Below are 23,553 nucleotides of genomic sequence, written 5' to 3' on the forward strand. Positions count from 1 at the left end.
TGGCAGCCTATGGTTCCATTGGGAAGCACTTACTAAGGATCGAGGGGGGGGAGTGCAGGAAAAAACATTGCTTCTAAAGCCACTGCCCCACACAGCAAGGCCGACCGCTGAGATAATTTTTATGTTTCTGTTTGAGATTCTTCCCACTGGGGGCTGTACCTCCCTGAATATCCCACGTCAACCTTCTCGAAAGGCAGACTCTGTCCATGTCAACAGTTCTCCTTGCAACCTACCACCTGCAGCCTGCCCGCTTGTGATTTTCGTGGCAGATGTTCCCGTGTTATGCTCTGATTCCATGTGAAACCATGGTCTAATAAAGCTGCTCACTGGGTTCAACGCAATATGAGGATTGGGGGTAATATTCTTCCAGAGATTCTGATGGCAAGGAGAGTAGGCTGGGTGGGGAAGATGCGCAAGGAAATCAAGGGGGACTGGGTGATTGCTACTTTCAAGAACCCTAGGGTTGATGAAGGCCTTATCCGGACCTCCAGATGTGGGCATGTCAGCCCTACTAATGTAAAGATTTTTCCTCTAGGTTACTTTTAAAGGGTCTTTGACAGAGTTCTATGCGCAGGCTGATACAGCCCCCCAGTAAGCCCACGTTGACTACCCTCCTGTATATCTGCCCACAGGATTTTGCCTCTAGATTACTTTTATAGGGACTTTGCCATGAGCTCTACGCGCAGGCTGATACTGCCCCCAGTAAGTCTGTGTTGACTTACCTCCTGTACGGATACCCACAACCGCTGTGCACCCCTAGGTGATTTGTCAGATAATTTGTGAGATAATGAATGACTGCTTAATGAGAACAAGTTCCAGATGGGGGTTAGTGGAACCACCAAGCAGTAGCACAGTAAAATTCAAAGCTGCAGAGTATAAAAAAGGGCATGTAACGTAGGAAAAATAAGCTTAAAATGAATCTTGGAGCATACTGATAACGGCATGCAAATCAAGGGACACCAGGGGCTTTTGGCAAGAGGCTAATAAGGTGGCACCTGACAGATACTCTGTCTTTACCTCCATTACCTCGGAGGAATGGGTTGCGCACTACATGAAGGTTTAGTGTGAGAGTATCTGATAATCAGGATGAGGAGGGGGTTGTTTATTCTTTGGCCATCAATTTTACATTTGAGGAAATATGTAATCAACAAGAGCCCCTCCAACAAAGCCCAGGCCCGGATGGAGTACTTATGGATCTCTATAAATCAACACCGAGAGTATGAGCCCCTCTTTTGTGTAGCTGTTTTAACCCAGTTTTCACACTGCCTGTCAAGTGGGTCTCCCACAGTCTTGGCGTTCTGCTGTGATAGCCCCTGTTTTTAAGAAGGAAAACCCTCAATCTCTGGGGTGTTCCCGGACAAAATCCATGGATGCAGCCATGAAGCTAGCTGAAAGAGTGGTGTTAAACCACCTGCTTACTTGGGTTAGGGGGAAGGATGCACTGTTGGAGGTTCAGTTCAGGTTCTGGGAGGGGCTTGGTATGATGGAACAGTGTCTCAACCTACACCTTCTGGTCAGCAAGTACACTGTTGCTAAGCAGAACTCAGTCTGCTTGGCCTTCAGGGACATGATCTGTGCCTTCAACATCGTGGTTAGATCAAAACTTTGAGCAATCTTATCCAGCTTGGGGTGGAGGAGGACCTGGTGCAGTTTTCTTGACAGTTATACACTATGATCTTTCAACATCAGTGAGGTTTGGACTGATAGTTTTAAGTTAGGACGAGGAGTGCGTCATGGCTGGTATTAACTCCTGTTCTGTTTCTTTTGTATATTAAGAGCCTTGGTGCATCCATCTTGTCGGATGCCCCTACCATTGGCAGGAAAAATGTCCCTGTTCTCCTCTACGCAGACAATGTGGTTCTGTTCTCCACAACCTTTAATGGGTTACATGTTCTTTTCCAAGAATTTGTGGCTTGTATGGGCTCCTTGAGTTTAGCCACAAATGAGACTTTGACCTGCGCTATGGTTTGTAAGCCCAGGAAGTATAAAAAGCAGGGTATTTTTTTGCAAGGTCACCCTGTTGCTCGGACTGAGGAGTTCTCATACTTGTGAGTTATCATGGATGCCAGGTGTAAGTGGGGCCCCTGCATTGCTAGAGTGAGGCAGAAATATCTAGGCTTTGTAGGCCACATATTCAACCTGGCTAGGCGTATTGGTAAAAAAGAGTTGCCCCTTTTTGGGAAGTCTACAAGAACAAATGCTTGTCAGAGTACTCACTAACATTTGCTCTCTCCAAATTGAGCAAAAGAGGGTGTTCATGTGATGTTTGGGGGTCCTTCCAGAATGCCCAACCTATATTATTCACCAAGAGCTAGGATTGGAGTATGTTGAGGACATTATTAAGGTGGCACCACTGCTTGTGTGGTGTTCCATCTGGTCCAACCCTCAAGCCATGCTAAACAGAGAGATCATCAATGACTGTCTCAGGTGTGAGAGAGGTATACATTTTCTTTGGCTAAATTACATTAACACCACTTTCATGAAGATGGGCAGGCTCACCTCTTTTTACAGACCCGTCTTCTATTCATAAATCAGATATCTCCTGGGTTAAAAGGGCGAGAATGCTGAGGGAGCAATTGAATTTAAAAAAGGGTCTATGGGAGAGCATGTGGAGATTCATAATACCTTATCGCTCAAACCGTATCTTGAGTGGATTGTCCACTCTTGGGATAGGTCTTTGGCCACTTAATTCAGATTGAGATTTATTAGATGGCACTTAGGCCAATTTGAACCCGCAAAAGTGCTACTATGCCCATGCAACGAGTCCTTTCTGCTAAATTTAATGCATTTTATCCTCCGTAATTTTTTTAAGGACATCTCCAAAAAGTATATAATTTTGCTTATATGCCACCAGGGAGTAAGTACTACTAGGTCGGCTCCAATTTTTCTGCAAGATTTGGAATCTCCCTCAATTTGTGCCAATGTTTGTTTGTGTTCAATTAGGAGAAGGAAATCTCTAATGTTTTAATTGGTAACTTTAAACTATTCGGTAGGCAAACTCCCATTGTACATTATTTCGCTACAGCTCTGCAACATCTTCTGTTTTGCTGGATTCTGCTGTTTGCGGACTATTTTTTTCCTTTACTGATTCATTGTCTTTTTATCTCTTTTATGTCTTTTATCAAAATATTGTAATGTGTTTTTATCTGTGCTTTTATGGCCACATTTGTGGCTGAAATAAAGATATGAACTGAAGTGATTGTTCAAAATAGAAGTAGGTCTTTTTCTTAACAAAGGATGGGTGAAAGGAGAATCATGTGAGGCCTGCTAGAACAACCAAATGTTGACCGGAACAGCATTGGATCACTTTGATTACGGGGCATCATATTTATGTGGCCGATGCAGATTTCTGTAGCCATTGCAGAAGCCTGAGAGGGTGTATGAGCAGAACCCACACATTCTTTCAGAATACATAGGACAGGGCAGTGCTTGAACTAGTTGTCTGGCACATCCTGCCTTTTGCGATATTACACGCAGAGTAACTGGCTATTTTTGTAAGCAGCAAGAATCCTAAGGATAGCTGTAAGCAAGTTTGGAGTCCTAAACTGCTGCTGACTGTTCTGCTTTTTTAAAGTAAGTAAAGTATAAGTAGGGTTCTTTACCTTCCCTGTCATTGTCTGCTAAATATGGGGGTTTTCCAGTAACCATTGAATATCTTCCTCATGGGATCGAAGATGTGCATTGAGGTATTTTACAGATGAATCGGTGCGCACATTGCCCCCAAAGTATCAGGACACGTAGCTGGATGTAAGGGGATCACAATGGAACAATCAGTATTTCTGACCTGGTTGACATCCAAAGTGTTGTCATCGTGTAGAAAATAATATGTGGGAGATGTTAAGGGTAATTAGACGAATAATGTAATGGAATACAGGAGAATAAAACAATTAGTGAGATTGTCTGGCCATGTGCAATCTAAAGATGGTAAAATTAATATGGGATAATTAGGAGAAATTGAGGGTTATTGATTTTTGAAGTGCCCCGAACTAAGGTGGATTGAGGCTTGTAAGATTAATAAATACAAAGAAATTGGATTTAGATTTTGAGAGATAGATATTTTGAAATCAGATCAATGTTGAGCTTTATTCTAAAGTTATAATATAATCTCCTGTTGACAAACAGAAATAAACATGTCAAAAAGTCCCTTCTTTCTCCCTGTTGTTAGAGAAACTATGTAGGCTCCTGAGCTAGTAGTGTAAATATTATATTTCTGATAGAAACATTTCTAACAGTAGATTTCTTGAGTATTCCCCAGTCGTCAGACTGGACCCAAAAAATCTCAAGCAGTACTTCTGCATGCTGCAGGTGGTGCCTTGTGGCTCAGTGCCCACATCACTCTGCTCTGGAAGTGACAGGCAGGGTCCTGCTTAGGTGCCACCCAGGCGTGCTCACATCAGTTCCTTTCTTTCATTGCCAACTCGATGGATCTGAAGCTACACCTTGTCTCTTCAAGACTGTAAATTTCAATTTTTCCTTTCTTTTTCCATAGTGAGCAAGGTAAAATGTAACTCCTCAAATCTACAGGGTTTAAACCTTGTGGGGAGTGTCGCAAACCAATGTCTCTGACTGATCCTGCGTAGTTTACTTGTGGTGTCCGGTTCAAACCACGACTCCAAGGCCTACAATGACTGCACCATAATGCATCCTAAGACCATCTACGATGGCAAAGCAAAGATGTTTATCTCGAAGCACTGCAGGACTTCACGTCATGATGTTGAGGTCCAAGGCGAGATCCTGGTCCTGATCCAGAGGTTGTTCTCACAACAGAAAAAAATACAAGCAGCCCAAGCAGGAGTTCACCTCTTCCCCACCATTTTCAATTTCCTGATAAGGCAGAAGGGCATCACCATGCCTCTGGATCTTGCTCTCTAAGCCATTCTCTATTGGAGCCGATTCTGATCCAACAGCCACCGGATTTTCCGGGGCTGTTGAAAACACCACAGCAAATCACAGACTTCTGTCAAACCATACTGTATCTTTTTGGCACATTAACTGCTCCCGCCTTTGGGTCCCAAGGAGCAGAGGGCCCTCCCAACAGGGCTTGCACCAGCAGGTCCACCGCCAGGTAGTCCCTCTGGGTTTGTTCAGACCAATTTTGGTACAGCTTCCCTCTCTTCTGGTGCCACAACTCACTTCGGAGCAGTATCCACTGATGTCAGCAGCATTGATGACGAAGGGAACCCATGGTGCTGTCTTACTCCAAGACAGCATCGCCCCAACTTCAACTGAGGCTGAGAGCTTCTCTCATGGAGCCACAGAATACTTGTCAACCCTCTGATTTCAATACAGTGCCCCTGCCCCTTGGAAGAGTTCATGTCCTACATGAATTGTTTGGCATAGATTTGGCTAACTGGCTGTGATGCTGGGGACGAATTTGCCCACTCTTATGTGAGCAATTAGTATGAAGACCTCCAGAGTGCCATTGTCTGGATACTTCCCCAGAGACTAAGTTGGTTTCACCTTTGTGCTGTGATACTAAGGAAGATGTCTCCTATGCAATGGTTGTGTGGAGGGCAGCAGAGTTCCTTGATCTTCAACTGGCTATTCAGAAGGTTAGAGCCAATGTCTTAATTGAGGTGCTTCAACCTGGTCAAACATGTTCTGGACACCTGCATCCCTTCAAAAATGCTCTTAGTCACGCTGTTGGGGACCTGAGCTAAATCCTTTTAAGGGCCTGTTAATCAGCAAGTTGCCAATCACCATCGCCCTGTTCCGGGTGACCCAGACTTCTTCACCAGCACCCCACTCCTGAGAATTTCCATCTACTACCCCTGACAGAGAATCAAAGAGGATAGAGACTTTTGGGAGGCAGGTGTACTTGTCCACAAGCTCTTCTCTCTGTGATTGTCAGCTGCCTTTTAGGGTGCTACACTCATGCTTTGTGGGACTCAGAAACCCAGGCCTTGCCTGTTGTACCTTGGGAAGTGCATGCCATCCCTTCTCAGCGATCTACAATGGTTGTGATGCAAATTCACAATGATATGTGGATGGCATACCGAAGGCTCTCCTGCTAATGTCATGGGCACCAGAATGACCATTCGCAGACATGCCTGGATGTGGTCCACTTGTTTTTTAAGTGATTTTCGGGCCAATCTTGCACATGTGCTCTTTGATGGTTCCAGTCATTTGGGAATAAAGCAGGCTTGACACTTAGTGCTTCAAAGATAGCAAGGCCACAACTCCTTAGGCTTGTCTCCTCCTCCACACTAACTACTCTTGACCCTAAAAAGTTGATGGTAACATGGATCTGCGTGGTGTTTTCTTCCACATCACAGTCCTCCGGACCCATAGGCTTTGCCAGCAGTTCACTGTGTGCCTGGACAATTTTCGGTTTGCTGTACTTCCTTTTGGCTTAACCAGTACCCCTTGGGTGTTCAGGAAAGTGATGGCAGTGTTTGCAACACATCTTTGGAGATTACATGTCCCAGTCTTGCCCTACCTTGATGACTGGCTGAAGAAGGCGGGCTTGCCCAGGCAGTCGTCGCCCACCTCCAAACTACACTAAACCTCCTGATATTGTTGGGGTTCACTAGCCAAAGTCAGACCTTACTCATTCACAGATCATCCCCTTTAGCTGAGCCATTCTGGACACGGTGTGGTTTTTCACTTATTCCTCCATACTGGAGAGTTGAGGACATTTGGGCTATGCTCTTGAAGTTTCAGCCTAGACCTGGATTTCAGTGAGGATGACTTGTGATGCTGCTGAGACTGATAGTCTCCTGCATCTTGCTTGTCGAACACGCTAGATGACATATATGGGCTATGTGGTGGAATCTGAAGTGTCAGTGAGCACAACACCAAGGGGGATCTCTCCAATCAGGTGTAGATTTCAGGGGAGACTGCAAACAACCTGTAGTGGTGGCTGCTGGACTACAGTTGTGCCAGTGGCAGACCCCTCTCCCTAGCCCAACAGTGGTGACCTATACTTCGCTGCTAGGTTCTAGGGGCCCTCTGAGAGAGGGGGATATCAGAGGTCTCTGATCTCTGGCAGAGGCTCGACTTCATATCAGTCTTTTGGAGCTCTGAGCCATCTGCTTGGCTTTAACATTGTTCCTTCATTTAATTAAAGGACCCTGGTGCAGGTGTTCAAGGTGTTCATGGACAATACCACTGGCATGTGGTACTTCAACTAGGAGGGGGGGGGAGGGGGAGGGGGGGGCGGTTATGGTCCCGGTGCCAAAAGGAACTGCGCCTCTGCAGTTTGCTGGTGCGGGGATACCATCCTCGTGGTGTGCTACCTGGTGGGATCACTGAATGCTAGGGCTGACCTTGCGGATCCCAAATGGCATTTATATTCAGAGGTGACACAAGGACTTGTCCTCAAATGGCTTGATTTGTTTGCCACCTATGTCAGCATATTTGTGCATTGAAGTTTCCAGGATGACTCTTGTTTAAAGATGAATCTGTATTGACTGGATCTCAAGACTCCTGTATGCCTTTCCATTGTTACCTCTCCTGGAAAAATTAGAACCTACCCTAGTGGGCCTAGATTGGGAGAGAAGTCCTTAATTTGAGCCAGCTGGGCCTATGACACTTTTTTGGGGGGTCTTCAGTTACTACACTAAAGCTGTCACAAAAGAAGAACGAAGGAACCTGCAAGACTGAGATGAAAGGCAGGAAATGTCTGGTACTGGATTAAAGAGGCTTGAGGTGAATTTAAGATTATTTGGGCACTGGCACTTTTTATTTTACAAATTAAGCACTGAAAGACTACGGTACCCTGAACTCCTGCTCATCAGCATGCGTCCTCAGATCAGGTTGCTCCTTTGTAAGGATCTTCTTTTACAACAGCAGGGCATAGTCATGCATATGAACCTGTGCATACTCCTCCTCCATGCTTGGAGATTAAGCTGCAACAGTTGACAGCTTTTGCTCTTGCTCCAGAAGTTGTTGTTGTCATCTTGCCAGCCAGTTGTCCTCGACCAAATCCATATACGCCTGTCGCTGGGACTGGTTTTTGTCTTGTTGTGCTACAAAACAGATTGATCCAGTGCATGCTTAGCTGTCTAAAGTGCTGTTGTTTGTGTTGTCCCTAGTCCAGCTAGGACTTGCTTTGGCACCCTTAAAAGGTATTTATCTGTGGTTGCCGGACTAGCCCTCAGTGGGGGAGAGGTTAGGGAGGAGGTACGAACTTCAAACCCTCCCCATCAATCGTCTGTACACTGTTATCTATCCAGACAAACTGGTTCGATGGACTTGCACCTCCTTTCTCACGAAGGTGGTGACTCTTACATATCAGGCAGAACATCACCCTTTCGCATTCTTTACTTCATCTCATCTCATCCCTATAAGGAGGGATAGAGACTCTATTGATTAGATCCATAAAGGGCTCTCAGTTTCTATATTGATCATACCACAGAGCACCAGGTGGAGAATCAACACTGAAGAACACTGAAGAAACTATACTATCTTAACCCAGATTCCTCACCAACCCTCCCATCCTCCCCGTTTTGTGAACTGGACACTCTTCATTATAAAAAAAAAAAAGTCTCAATGAAAGATCTCCACACTGGTCACTACTAATCTAGAGAATGGATACCACATCTGAGATGCAGACCCTTCAGAAGGGAAATTATGTTGGCGTGCATAGGTGCTACCTATATAGTGCCCACACATCACTTCAGAGCGGAGCAGTGTTAGCACAGAGCCTCTTGGTGCCACCTGTTGGCGTGCGGGGTAGTGCTTGAGATTTTCAGGATCCATTCTGACTCCTGGCGAATATTGAAAAGGTTAGGAATCTGTGATTAGAGTTTCTACTGGAAAGAAGGTCACGAAAGAAAGTAACTTGTTTATTAACCATTTCCAAGGCTCTGAAATTCAAGGATTCACCTAATGACCCTGTTACAAGAATACCTTTAGTTCTGAATGAAAAATATTGCACCCATTAAATCTAAGCCAAAATTGGATTAACAATAATACTCCACCATGCAAAAGAGTCTGAATAACCGAATGTTCAAAATCACCAAAAATATTGTGTAACTGTTTTCTCTACTCAGCCGTATAAATTACCGTTCAAACACTGAAATAGGTGCACACATCCGAAGGCAACTGAACACAATTTATATCCCTCACTTAGAGTTGGGTGAGATGGTGAGTCCATAATTTGAGATTTAGACCACACCATACAACTCACAGTTCCTCTGTCCATTTAGAGGTGAGGAAACCATAGGGTTCCACAGGCAGAGACGTAGCATGCTCTGCTAGTAGAAACCGATAACATTGCTTCCTCAGTGGGGGTTCCTCTGAAGGTTTAGCAATCCCCATAAGGCAGGCCATGATTTCTAAATCAGGCACTTTTTTCAGGAAAAAAACACCATGGTCTCAAATTGGCAAGCGGCTACCTGTCGCCCTCCTTTATTTGATCCTCTATGCTACAGTATATGTAATCAAAGAGGACCTATTGAAAATGTAACTCTTAAGTTTCATTTAGATGCTCATTGTGCAATGATAATTTATCCCTATTAGCAAGCAATTTTAAAAGATGGTACAGTTTTGTGGTTTAATGTGTGAGTATCAAATCGTATCCACCTTTTCTATTTGCTTTGAAAGTTGAGGCCCATATTCGCTGATCCTTTAAGGCAACACCCTGGTCCAGCTTTGAGTCTTGCAACAGCCAGTAATCCACAAAAGGGACTGTAAACGTGACTGTCATATTGGCTCAAAGCTTTGTTTAAAAACTAATAACAGCCCTGATAAGTTGAAGAAAAGAGAAGTATATTCCCCCCAGATCAGGAGCTCAAGTCGGGGAGAAGCATGTAAGTTAGAAGCAAAAGCTTCTCAAGACCAGTGATGATTTCAAGACCCAGATGTGTTATCTAAAATCCTCCTGGCTCCGCCACAGATATGTGTTTTACTCAGCTTCACAGTGTGCCCAGCTGCCTGCCATAGGCACCAGTGGCTCTACCTTTTTAGTAGATGGTTGCTAGAGGCGCCCTGGGATGCATTTCATGAGGTTATAGTTACATATTTAGGCGATTTCGAGGTATGTGACCAGTGCTACTAACTTCATAATGTTCTTTGACAAACAGTGTATCATTTATATTACAATGGCCAAAGGTCTGTCTAGGACCCCAGGCTGTGACTGAACATTTGCGCATCAGTTCTACGTGTTAAATTTAAACTGTTCTTTTGAAGCCTGGAGCCAATCACAAGAAGAAAATACATCTTTTCAGGGCTGTGGGGACCATACAACTCAATTGAATTATTCTTTATTTTATACTAAATAGAACACGTTAGTTAACTACTGTCACGTTGTGGAACAAGTGATATGTGTTTTCTTAATATTCCACGTCATTCTCACAACTCTGAACATATCTTTCTTGAAACGCCTGACCGTTGATGCATTGTTCCAGCTCGTCTTCCATCTTCTCACTCAATAAAGATAGGCAGCCTTTAAATTATACAGCTAATGACGTTTAGTATTCATAACAAATAAGTTGCATACAAACACAAACAGGAATCCTAAACGTACAAACGTGTTGTGTTGGTTAATGTTGATTGGTAATCGGAGTAGGCACAAGGATCAGGGCTTGTGCTAGAATTAAATGTTAAAGGTGGTCGCATGTTCTTTGGTTAACAATGAAGTACACATCTTCTGTTGGACTGTCACGCTTTGGTGTGCGGTACTATGAATCAATGAACATGGTTTCTGTCAGCTAAAGTGAGGACCTCTGTCATCTAAGCATCACTAAGAGGCTCCAGGCGTTGAGCAGCTGCATACTGGTGCAAGTCTGCCAGGTTGCACTGTTGGGCCTTTAGATCTGCAGTTCCTTTCTGAGGCTAAGGAACGGTTTCTACTTGAATGATGGGGAATCTTACTGAACCTTGTGAAGTGTTTACTTATCTGGCTTAGAGGAATTTCCCTTCCTGTTCGTTGCTTCTCAATATTTTCAGATACGTGCAGGGCATCAAGGTAAAACTAACTGTTAATAATTTGGCAAACTGTCCTGAAAGCAATTATTTAAAATAATAATTAAAGCCAAGACTCTAGGGGATGATTGTCTTAAGGACTACGAAATTGCCAATAGAATGGGAAGTAGCATCTGAGTTAACAGCCACATTTGTAATAGTAATGTCCTAATGAATGAGGTTGGTATTGGTAGTGAAGAAATTACTGACCTAATTAACGAAGCTCTGTTATAGAAGAAGGATATGAGACCAGGTTCCTGCAAGGCTCTAGTAATCATAAAAGATGTTCAGTAATTCAATATCTGATAGACTTGTAGCTGCAGATTCCTTACCTTAGAATTATCTCTGGTGTCAGACTGAATCCGTAAGATTTTTCGTGAGCAGTACCCGTGAGTGCCTGGTAGGTGGTGTCGTTCGGCTCTGCGTGCATCATCAGTGTCATCTGCACCAGAACTGACATCCGTGGCACCTTGTGAGGCGCCAACCAGACGTGCTGGCGTCCGTTCTTTTCTTTCTGTGCCAGCCAGCTCCGATCTGAGAAGAGCTACCCCTCCAGTCATTTTTGACTGAGCTTCTTTCAACGTTTTGTCAAAGCTTTTGTGAGGTTTACCTATTGGTGTGTCACTATTTCAGGTAGGAAGGCCGAGTAGGTTGAAATACAAGAAAGAGAAATCAAAGCATGTGGGAGCATCGAATTGTAGGCCTCACACAGCAGTTGAGCCTGGGCCAACTCTGTGCTTCCCTGAGTTTCCTGCCAACTGGAGCGACCCCACCCAACTAAAAGAATTATATGATGCCTTGTGCGCCATATTTAGTGGCCTGATTCCTTCAGCATGCTTTCAGGCCCCGTGGGGTCGGCAGGGGCCCCTGCTGGATCTGTGCCGGCGGCTCTGGGCTCGGCTCCATTAGGGCCCTAAGGATCAACTTCTGGATCCAGACTGATGCCGGTCGTGTCACCTCGACCTTAGCCAACGTTGAGCTCTATGCTGATGCCTACCAGCAGCGTCATTCCCATTTTAATCTCTGATGGAGATGCGGAGCCGGAGGGGCGTCGCTCAACTCCATATCTGGCCCCATAGGAAGCTTTACATTCTAGATTGGATCCTGAACCCTATTTCTAAGGGCTTGGCCTAGGGGAGGAATGGGAGTGGTCACTGGACTCATGTGCAGAACTGTGTGTAGCCAGTGGAGTGGATACTTCCTCAGATGCTGGCATGCTTTCTCCCCGTACCGTAGCTACGGAGGAGGGTGCATCATTTGCAGTGGTGGTGAGACGGCCTGCAGAGATCCTCGACCTTCAGGTGCCCTCGGTGGTGGTCAAGACTAATGTCTTGACAGAGGTGTTTCGTCCGGGAGTCATCTGAACTGTTCCTCCCATTTAACAAAGCCCTTAAAGATGTCCTTTTTGGATATGTGGTTCACACCCAGCACAGAGGCTCCTGTGAACAGGACGATCGCCTGTTACCACCGCCTGGCCCGGGGGACCTGAGTTTCTACATACAACACTCCACCATTGAGAGTTTTTTGGTCAAGGCTTTCACATCACATGTCAGCCCTTGCGAGTTCCCTACCGCTCCTCCTGATAGGGAATCCAAGAGGCTGGAAACATTTGGGAAGAAGATATTTCCTTCTGCCAACCTAGCATTGCGGTCTGTGAACATTGCATGCCTTTTCGGTCGCTACTCCCACGCTCTGTGGGATACGGTTGCACAAGTGTCACCTATGGTCCCGGAGGAGGCCCATGCCATACTCTCTCAAGCGATTCAGATGGAGGAGATGCAGCAAAGTTCACAATCAGATGTGGAGTGGACACAACCAACTTGCTAGAAAGAGCGGTTTTGGTGACGGGGGCTCTTTAGCGGCACGCCTGGCTACGGACTACTGACTTTTTAAGGAATGTTACTTCTTCTTTGATGGGCATGCCCTTTGATGGCTCTCGTCTCTTTGGAGACAAAGCTGACTGGATGCTCGAGAAATTTAGGGACAGTCAGACAAAGGCCCGGTCCTTGGGCTTATCTTCCACCCAGCGCCATCTCCAGTCCGCTTTTCGTTGCTTTCGTAGCTATGGAAGGGGCTACTACCCACACCACTTCCCATTCAACCACTGTTCTGCGCTTGCTACCCAGCCTCAGTGCTGCAGAAGTCGGGCCAGTCCACCACCCTTCCTGCAGCTGCAGCCTCCAACCCTTCCTAATCCGCCCAGATCTGTCGTCACATGCCTTACTGGCAGTCCATAACATCGAACAGGTGGATTTTGCAGTTAGTCCGAAAGGGCTACTCCCTTCCTGACTACTCCATCTCACGACAGGCTGGTGGAGGATCATCTTTCTCTTTTATGCAAGGAAGCTGCAGCTCTCTTGGCCAAGCGAGCCATATAGAGGGTCTGAAAGCTAGAAGTAGGTAGTGGGTGCTATTCCCGCTGCTTTCTGGTGCCGAAGTAGGATAGAGGCCTTTGTCCTATCCTAGACCTACGGCCCCTCAACTACTTCCTCAAGGAGTAATTCTGCATGCTAACCTTGGCTCAGGTTCTGTCTGCCCTGGGCCCAGGAGACTGAATGGTAGCATTGGACTTGCCAGATGCATATTTTCATTTTCCCGTCCTGCCTGCCCACCGACGTTACCTGCGGTTCACTGTCAGCCATAAGCATTTTCAGTTTGCTGTGCTCCCTTTTGTCCTCACCACCCCCCCCCCGGGATGTTCATCAAGGTGACCGCTGTGGTTTGCCGCTAATATGCGGAGATCGGGGGTGTCAGTCTCCCCCTAGCTCGACGAGACTGTTAATAGCGGACTCACTCATGCTGTCGTCTCCCATCTTCAGACTATGGTCAACCTCCATTTTTTTGCTAGTGTTCACTATAAAATTGCCAAACTCACACCTAACTTTCTTTCAGACACTCCCTTTCAGCTGAGCTATTCCGGACATGGTGCATTTTCTGGCGTATCCTCCCGAGTCCAGGATATTCAGGCTCTGATCCCAACTTTGAAGCCTCTGTACTGGATTTTGGTGAGGCAGACTCTGAGGCTGCTGGGACTTCTTATAGCTTGTGTCTTACTGGTGGCAAATGCACTTTGGCATATGCAGGCTCTGCCGTCGCACCTGAAATTCCAATGGGCACAGCATCAGGGGAATCTCACCGACATGGTCCAGATCTGCAGTGATGGCTGACGAACCGCAGTTGGGTCAGCAGCAGAACGCTCTCCATTACCCAATCAGATCTCCCACTTGTGACAAATGCATCACTCATGGGATAGGGCGGCCATCTGGGAGAGTTGGATATCAAAGGACTCTGGTCTCTGGCGGAATCAGAAATCCACATCAATCTGCTGGCGTTGTGGGCAATCTGTCTGGCATTGAAGACTTTCCTACCTTCCATCAAGGGGTGGCTGGTGCAGATGTTCATGGACAACAGTAACATGGGTGACGCGAGTCGTGGGCCCATTATCAGGAGACCCTGCGGCTCTGGACATGGCTGTAACATCGGGGCATTTCCCTAGTGGTTCAACACCTTGTGTGTTTTCTGAACACCAAGGGGGATGAACCCAGCCACATATGCTTAGCCGATCACAAATTGTGCCTCCATCCAGAGGTGGCGCAAGGTCTCTTTCAGGGGTGGGGAGAGCCTTGTTTAGATCTATTCGCCTCTGTCAAGAATGCACAATGAGAGCACTTTGCACCCTGGAATTTTAAAGGCAGCACTCACTCGGCAATGCTTTTCATCCAGAGTGGAGCTCAGGTCTCCTGTACACCTTTCTGCCCACACCACTCCTGCGTAGAGTTCATAATAAGATCAATAAAGACCGGGCCCAAGTCATCCTTGTGGCACTGAATTGGGCATGGAGAGTCTGGTATCCCAAGCTACTGAGCATGGCAGTCGATCCTCTGATCAGGCTGCCCCTTCGAGTAGATCTTCTGTCGCAGTAGCAGTGGATGGTGCTGTACCTGAACCTGTCCAGTCTCCGCCTTCTTGCGTGGGGATTGCATGGCGGCAGTTGACCACCTTTGACATTCCTCCTGAAGTTTCTGATATTATCTTGGCAGCCAGGTGTTCCTCCCCCAAGACGGTATATGCCTGAAATTTGTGACTTGGTATTCCAAAAGAAATGTTGATCCCGTTTCTGCCTCTCTTTCTCAGGTTCTTCAATTCTTTCTTTCTCTTACTCAGCTAGACTCTTAAAAGTTATCTTTCTGCTATCTCTGCATTCCTCAGAGCACCTGATCAATCTTCTCTTTTCAAATCTCCTATTGTACATAGATTCTTGAAGGGTTTAGTTAATCTTTTCCCCCCTTCTCCTTTTATCATGCCTCAGTGGGACTTGAGTCTGGTGCTTACATTCTTAATATGTGCTCTCTTTGAGGTTCTTCACATTTGTCCCCTGTGGTTACTCACCATCAAAATGGCTTTCCACATAGTTATAACATCTGCGTGAGGAGTTAGTGAGGTACAGGCCTTGTCATCTAAGCCTTCCTATTTATCTATGCATCCTGACAAACTAGTACTTCGCACAACAGCCTCCTTTCTTCCTAAGATGGTCTCGCCCTTTCATATAGGTCAATCTATCACCTTGCCTACTTTCTACACTCCGCCTCATCCTTCCAAGGATGAGGAGCGTCTCCATCGTCTGGACCCCCAAATGAGCGTTGTCATAATACTTTGACTGCCCAGGGAAATTCCAGGTGGATAATCAACTCTTCGTGGGGAATATCAGAGCTAAAAAAGTTTGTGCTGTGCACAAAACAAACATCTCCAGAAGGGTTGGGCTCTGCATTCAAATCTGCTAATTATTGGCCAAGAAGCAACACCCTGTTCATATAGTGGTGCACAGTTAGCATGGATGAAAATGGTTAAAAATTGTCCACAAGAGTGCGGAAGAACCAAAGTTGGGGCCACACATGGAATTTCTGTTTGCACTAATGGTCCTAAAAAATGATATTTCTAGATTGGCCAACCTGCCCAGTGCCTTCATTCCCCTGGCTGGATTTAATGTACTGCACTGAAACATCGACTGTCTCCCTGGTTTCACAAAGCTAATAATGGCAAGAGGTCTTCAGTCTTCCTTGCCCCATCCATCTGGTTCCTTGCCGGTGGGACCACGGGATACCACGAAACCCTATCAATCTAGCTTGTATTCAGCATGTGGTACCACCATCACCTGTGATGTATGGATCTTTATTTGTGTTTTATAGTGAACAAATGGAGAGAAGCTATCAATATTTTCCTGTTAATCTGTATGAAACAATGTCTCCTTGAGACAGGCATTCAGAATAGGTACCAACTTTTTCTGAACTTTCTTGGAGTTCAATGTCATTAAAACCGGCTCAACCTATGACCCCTACTTGGCTGATATATTTCCTTTAATAATGCCTGCTATTGACCCATCAGTGTGTCAGTTAGTCAGTTCTTCTCCTAAGACTGGCTCTCTGTCTTCCAAGTTGAAGAGGGCATGCATTGTTCAGCTGCTAACAAAACTTTTTCTTGAACAGGCAACTTTCAGCAGCTATTGCTCTGTCTTCACATTTCCATTCTTTGCTAAACTAACTGAGAAGTTATTTAACCCGCAGTATTTTGAATTTATTACTGCTAGCTCCCTTCTTAATCCAGACCAGTCTAGGTTCTGTCCTTTTCACAGAACTGAAGTGATGCTAATACCAGTCTAGAATGAGCTGCTGATGATTCTAGATCAGGGAACTGTTGCAGCCCTCATCCTCCTTGACTTTTCTGCAACCTTTGACATCACGTTTCATGCTATAATAGTGCATAGGCTCAGAGGGGCAGGAGTGAGCAGACTGGCTTTGGAGTAGCTTCAATCTTTTTAACAGGATGTTATCAAGCGGTCTACATGGATTCCTTTAGATCAACATCCTTATCTGTGCTTTGTGGAGTCCTAGATGGGTCCTTTCTAAACCCTACATGTTACCTTTGCATTAACCTTTATGCGGATGACCTACCTGGTTTGATGAAAAAGCAGTAAAGGAGAAGATGCCCTTGTCAACTTTCACGTAGGATTTAGGGCTGTAACAGACTGTTTGAAGTGGAACTCAGTTAAAACTGTCCTGCAGATGGCAGGCAGATACTTCAAGCCAATGATCCACTCCAGCACATGCAGTTAAAAATCTAAGGCTCAAGTTTGATAACACACGGTCATTTCATAAACAGCTTAGAAAAATTACGTCCACTTGTTTTCTTCATTTGAAGGTCATGCAAGCAGTTCTCTGATTTTTTTCCAAAGACCGTCCAGTATCCCAATAGTCATGTAGTGGTGAATTTCGGCTACACAAACGCTTTATATCTTGGGTCACTCTGATCACGCAGATCTACAACATCAGATGGATAGTGCTGAATGCCTGCTTCAGAACTTGAAAAGATTTTTGTAATTGTGCACTCTACAAGTACCACAAATAAATAAGTTCTATTCAAATGTAAAACCCCACATTGCAGAAGTATGCTTAACAGCAACCCATTAAAAATTCACAGAGATTACCGTGTTATTGTGCCCAGGGACCGGGCACTGTGCATCAAATGTTGGTGACATGCTTTAAAACTAACTACCTTAATAAAGTTAATTTGCATTTCTTAGAGGTCCTACTGCAATTAACAGGTCAGATGATCCCTACCTGACATTCTAGTGAGTCTTGTAGTTGCTGCAACCAACTTCAAGCAGCAAGCAATGAACATAAATAAATCCATGTGAATATAGAATTCTTTCAGACGCCTCATTGCTGAGAATAATCCTAGCACTTTCGCTCATATAGTGAAGTTTGATATTGTTCTGCTGTTGTATAAGAAAGCCAGCTGTCCTGGGCTGCCATAGAACTCTGGGCTGGGCAAACAGGGAGGGGGAAACAGGGAGCATAACACCATTATTCTCCTGTTTCTACATCCACTACACAGCCCATCACTCCAATGACAATGTTCTAGAGCTCTCGAAAGCTCTGCATCCAAACTCCTTGTTACCAGGATCTTCATAGACCATTCTAAAAATGCTTTACCTATACAAGGATATCTACCGCACCCCCTGTCCTTGAAGTCCCTGGCAGCCAGTGTGCTCTATCTGACATTCAGGGGGTCATTCCAATGTTGGCGGGCGGCGGAGGCCGCCCGCCAGAATTCCCCCCTCCGAAATACCGCGCCGCGGTCAAAAGACCGCGGCGGGTATTACAAGTTTTCCCCTGGGCTGGCGGGCGGTTGCTGAAAAACCGCCCGCCAGCCCAGGGGAAAACGACCTTCCCACGAGGATGCCGGCTCGTAATCGAGCCGGCGGAGTGGGAAGGTGCGACGGGTGCAGTGGCACCCGTCGCGTATTTCAGTGTCTGCAAGGCAGACACTGAAATACTTTGCGCGGCCCTCTTACGGGGGCCCCTGCTGTGCCCATGCCATTGGCATGGGCACGGCAGGGGCCCCCAGGGACCCCGCGACCCCCCCTACCGCCATCCTGTTCATGGCAGCTTTCCCGCCATGAACAGGATGGCGGTAGGGGGGGTCGGAATCCTCATGGCTGCGGAGCGCGCTCCGCAGCCATGGAGGATTCACACGAGCAGCGGAAAGTCGGCGGGAGACCGCTGACTTTCCGCTTCTGACCGCGGCTGAACCGCCGCGGTCAGAATGCTCGTTGGAGCACCGCCAGCCTGTTGGCGGTGCTCCCGTGGTCGGTGGCCCTGGCGGCCACCAGCCGCCAGGGTCAGAATGACCCTCTCAGTCTTCCCAGGGAGTCCACATGCCTGTTTCAGAGATCCTCAACTCCAAGCCTTCACAGATAGATCCTCACAGGTCTTGAAGCCTCTTCAGCCAATCCTCAGAAGTACTGTGTTGTTCTAAATGACCATAGAATGCTCTATTATATCCCTCAGAGTCCTTGCTTTATAACAGCAAAGACACGTGGAGCAGTCTCAAAGCAGCAGCATCCTAAGTACTCCAAACAGTGACACAGACAAGAGGAGTACTGGGACGGATCACCTCCCCCAAGCCCCGGATTAATGGACGTTTTGCTGTTCTTGTTGCTAAGCTTATCCTGAATATAAACTACCTAGAACATTTTAGTCTTTGGTTGGACTGTACACATCTAATAAATCTGAGGAAATTCTGAAACAAATCCAGGTCGACCCTGTCCATTTGGATAGTCACTCATTTTAGTCCATATTATACCTGGTAGCCTGACCACTTGACAGTTTGCTTTCTTTTCTACAAATGATTATTCAGGCCTGCAAAATGGCAATGGTAGCTGTCATTAAGCTCGCCACAAAAGAATGGTGAAAGATGTAGCTAACCTTGAAGACATAGGTGGTCATTATGACCCTGGCGGTATTACAACGCCAGGGCCAAAACGACAGGAGCACCGCCAACAGGCTGGCGGTGCCTCCCGGCGTATTTTGACCGCGGTGGTTTTCCGCCACAATAGCCCCGGCGGTTGTAATCCGCCAGGGCAACGCTGCTTGCAGCGCTGCCCAGGGGATTACGAGTCCCCGACCGCCAGCCTTTTTCTGGCGGCATTAGTGCCAGAGGACCACTTTAGTGAATAATAAACATTATACAGAAGAAATCCTACAGCACTATAAAAGAGCTACAGTTTTGAGATTTAAACTTTAAGACCAAGCCTATAATATCTTGTTTATGAGGGCACTATCTCTGTTTGGATCAAAATAATTTATTTCGGAATTTGCACTTCTCTCCTTTTACTATACCCATCTGATACAATTAAGCCAGGCACTCCCTCTCCATGCTCTCCTTGTCCAAATTCACACATCTGAGGCACTTTTATATTTCCTGCGCACTGTGGTGAATTCCACCAGGCTCAGACATACCCTCCCTGGTGCCATAGTTGACCATGGTGCATGGGATTAGAGAGGTCCTGCAGAGAAAACATACCTGTGAATACCTTGGATAGCATTATGTGCAGCATGACACTGTCCATCCATTTCAACCAAAGCTCTTTCTTTTTGGAAGGAGAGCTCTTACCCTTAGAAAGAGATCTGAGGCATGCCATGGGCCACCTCAGGATCTTATAAGTATCTTTTGTCTAAGACTCTCTAAAGATGCTGGCGCCAGGTTGTCTCTCCTGCCTTATCGATCCGCTTCTGCATCAGAAATTCCAACCTGGGTTAGTAAGCATTGATTCCTTTACTGGACTCTCTTAGGGTGGAGTCCTATTATGCCCACGAAACCCACTTAATACTTTCAGAAAGCCCCCACACTTGAGGTGGGTTATAAAATATTGCAAGCTCCATGTTAACACATTTATTTGAATGGGATATGTGTGCACAAATATTTAGCAAAATTGTTCATGCAATATGTTGTATGGGATCTATTACAAATTGGGTCTCTAGTTGGTAGTTGTATGACCCTTGTTCAAGTAGGGACCACAATCTGGTCAGATTAAGTCAGATATACAACCTAACTTAACCTGTGCTCACACTCTGGCAGCTTGGTACAGAACAGGCAGGCTAAATTTAGGAGGCAATGTGTAAAGTATTTGTGCAGCACTTAAATTACAGTAACCCGGTGAAAGACACCACAAAGAGACTCCACAAAGGTTATAAAAATAGATAATATTAATCTGATTAAAACAAGACCAAAATAACAAAAATCCAAAATCGAGATATGAACTTTTGAGGTTCAAATGTGAAAACAATGCTTAGAAGTCTATAGCAATAGAAAGGTTATTTGAAGTCACAATTGACCGGTGCAAATCGAAAGTCCAGGCCAGCTGCGATGGAGGGGAGGCTGGCGACAGAACCCATGCAGGTTCCGCTGAGCAGTATCTTTGTTGAAGCAAAGCATTGACGGTTGGGAGATGATGTGTCAATATTTCTGCTACACTCGGGCAATGCGTCATCGAGAGGCTCTGTGTAAGTAACTGAAATGCGTAATCGGCAGGCCACACAGAACATCATAATTAGATCACGCAGTAGTGAAGCCACTGTCACCAGTTTGCTGCTACATTGTCGATGGGGATGCAATGCGTCAGTTTTTCTGCCACATTCGGGGCAATGCATAGATTCTTGAGGTTTGTACCTGTAGATGCTGTGCATTGTTTCCTTGAGGCGAAGCATCGTTTTTTTTCTGCCGCACTCGGGCGACGCGTCACTTTTTGCAGTTTTCAGGTGCAGAACCCACATCTGAGGCCCATGCCTGGAGGGGGGCACCTCGGGCAAGGGTAGGACTCACAGATGGTAGAATCTAGCAGCAGGAGAGTTGCAAGCAGTCTTTGATGTAACTGCAGAGAACAGGGGGCAAGCCCTTGAAGATTCTTGGTTGCAAAGATGTAGAGACAAGTCCAGTCCTTCTCACTGCACGACAGAAGCAGCAGGCCAACAGTGCACAGCAATCAGCAAGGTTCCAGTTCCCCCTACAGCAACAGCAGTAGGCCAACACAGCAAAACTGTTGCAGATTGGTAGTCCTGGCAGGAGAGCAGACCTTCCAGGCAGAGTGTCCTTGTTTCCTGTAGATATCTGATTTGCAGGTGTTTGGTGTGCAGTTCTTGAACCCAAAAAGGCCTTTGATGTGGGGGAGACTTCAAAGGAACTCTCTGAAGTTCACAAGGGTCTCTTACATCCCAGCCCTGTCTGTCAGGGAGTCCTTTGTATGGAGACAAGACACAACCTATTCAGATGTAAGTGTTACGCCCTCCCCTCTGTCCAGGAAAACCCATCTGTATGTAGATGAATGTAGATGTAGCTGAGTGTTCTGTGTTTGTGACTGTCTAGAGGGAATTTACAAAGTGTGGCTGTCACCCAGCCTAACCCATGCTTGTTTTCTGAGACGGGCTAAGGCACAGAACGGCTTAAGGTAAGAAAATGCCAACTTTCTAAAAGTGGCTTTTGCATACTAACAATTTAAAATCCAACTTCACCATAAGTTGTGATTTTAAATTGTGTGTCCGGGGTACACCAAACTACAGGTCTCTATCTCTTCCCAATTCGAAATTACACTTAAAAAGATGTTTTAAGGTAATCCAATGCTATCCTATAAAACCGATAGATGAAGTAATAGTGAAAAAATAATTTAAGAGTTTTCCCCTATCTGGACATGCTAAACTAAAAATTGCATTTCCAAAGTTTTAAATAAACTGCACCCTGCCCTTGTGGCTAGTTAAGGCCTACCTTAGAGGTGCCTTACGTGTAATAAAAAGGAAGGTTTGGGTCTGGCAACTGGGTACACTTGCCAGGTCGAAATTGCAGGCCTGAAACATATTTGGAAGACTACTATAGTGGGTGGCACAAACAGTGCTGCAGTTCTACTAGTAGCATTTAATTTACAGGCCCTGGGCAAATATAGTGTACTTTCCTAGGGACTTACAGGTAAATTAAATATGCCAGTTGTGGAGAAGCCAATTTTACTATATTCTAGAGGTCAAAGCTTCTGCGCCTTAGCACTGGTCAGCATTGGTGAAGTGCACAGATTCCTAAAAGCCAGCAAAAATGAGTCAGAAAAATAGGTCAGAGTGCAAAAAGTTGAGGGAGATCACGCCAAGGATGCCTGGTCCAACAGGATCATGTAAACATAGGCAACAGCATGCCCTTATGATGCATAGCAAAATAAACTTGTAGATGCCTCAGAAATCTTTGAAACAAAATGTGAAATTGACAGTAAAGTTAGAGTTATCTAAGACTTAAGCATAAAATCCCTGGTTAATAAAATAATCCTAAGGAATGTTTGCTGTAGGGTCACTGAGGACAATATGGCCTTTTTTCAGAAAAGGAAGTAATGGATGAACTGGATGAGACTGTCGCGTGGCTCTCATTATCCTAAATGAGACTACTGGATTTCTAGGCAGTAGGATCGATAACGGTGTGGGGGACTGAGTCTGACCCACGTGTAAGGAACTCTGTCACCCTAAATCCGGTTGTTGCTCCGGCTAACTAGCAGTGCCTCATTTCTCCCACGGGGGAGAAATGATTGGGCAGCCGAGCGCATGACATCTTTGGAACTTCTCAGGGAAGTCGTGGTCACTCAGATCCAAACCAACACTCTCATTCACAATATGGTCTCATATACAAATGCCAAAGACAGTATAAGTTTTATATAATGTTTTAATAAAACGACTGTATTTTAGATATTAAGGCGTGAGCCGCAATAACCAGAACAATACAACATAGTAGGATTGATATAGTAACCAGGAGAGTAAAACATAGAAATAAAGCTATCATAATTCCTAACCGTTTCTACTCTCCCTCTGCTTGTTCTATTTAGAGCACAGCATGTTAAGCTTTCAGCTTGCCTTTCTGTATCACTAGGGAGACGGATACACTCATACCTGAGCAAAGGCCTGTGATCTTGGTTCAGCATCTGCAACGAGGCAGTCAGCGTCAAGTTGTGGTTCCCTGGTCGGAATCTCCCTCTTGCATGTATTGGGACAAGGAAGTGATTTTATAACTAACATGTCATCGTGATCACAAAATGTTCCTACGCAGGAATGGCAAGTCTAGACTCCTACCACGTCTATCGGCAATGTACCAGACTGTATCCTTGACTAAAGCACAGAGTGAATATGTTATGAAGAACTCCAGTGCTGAAGTAGGCAAAACAGTGTGATATGAATAAAAAACAACACCGTAGAACTGGCCATTCTGTAAAATAACAGTACGAAGCCTAATAGAAAGCATTTAGAGCAAAGTGCACAGAGGCTCTAAGCTGTTAGCAAATGAATA

General features: G+C 45.6%; 1 protein-coding gene across 1 annotated transcript in view; it reads left to right on the forward strand.

Annotated features, from left to right (window-relative positions):
* Positions 1–23,553, forward strand: part of ATG7 (autophagy related 7) — a 1,524,945-nt gene that overhangs the window by 184,806 nt on the left and 1,316,586 nt on the right. The gene's annotated exons all lie outside the window — the stretch shown is intronic.

Source organism: Pleurodeles waltl, chromosome 9 (genome assembly GCF_031143425.1).
Source record: "Pleurodeles waltl isolate 20211129_DDA chromosome 9, aPleWal1.hap1.20221129, whole genome shotgun sequence".
Classification (NCBI taxonomy): domain Eukaryota; kingdom Metazoa; phylum Chordata; class Amphibia; order Caudata; family Salamandridae; genus Pleurodeles; species Pleurodeles waltl.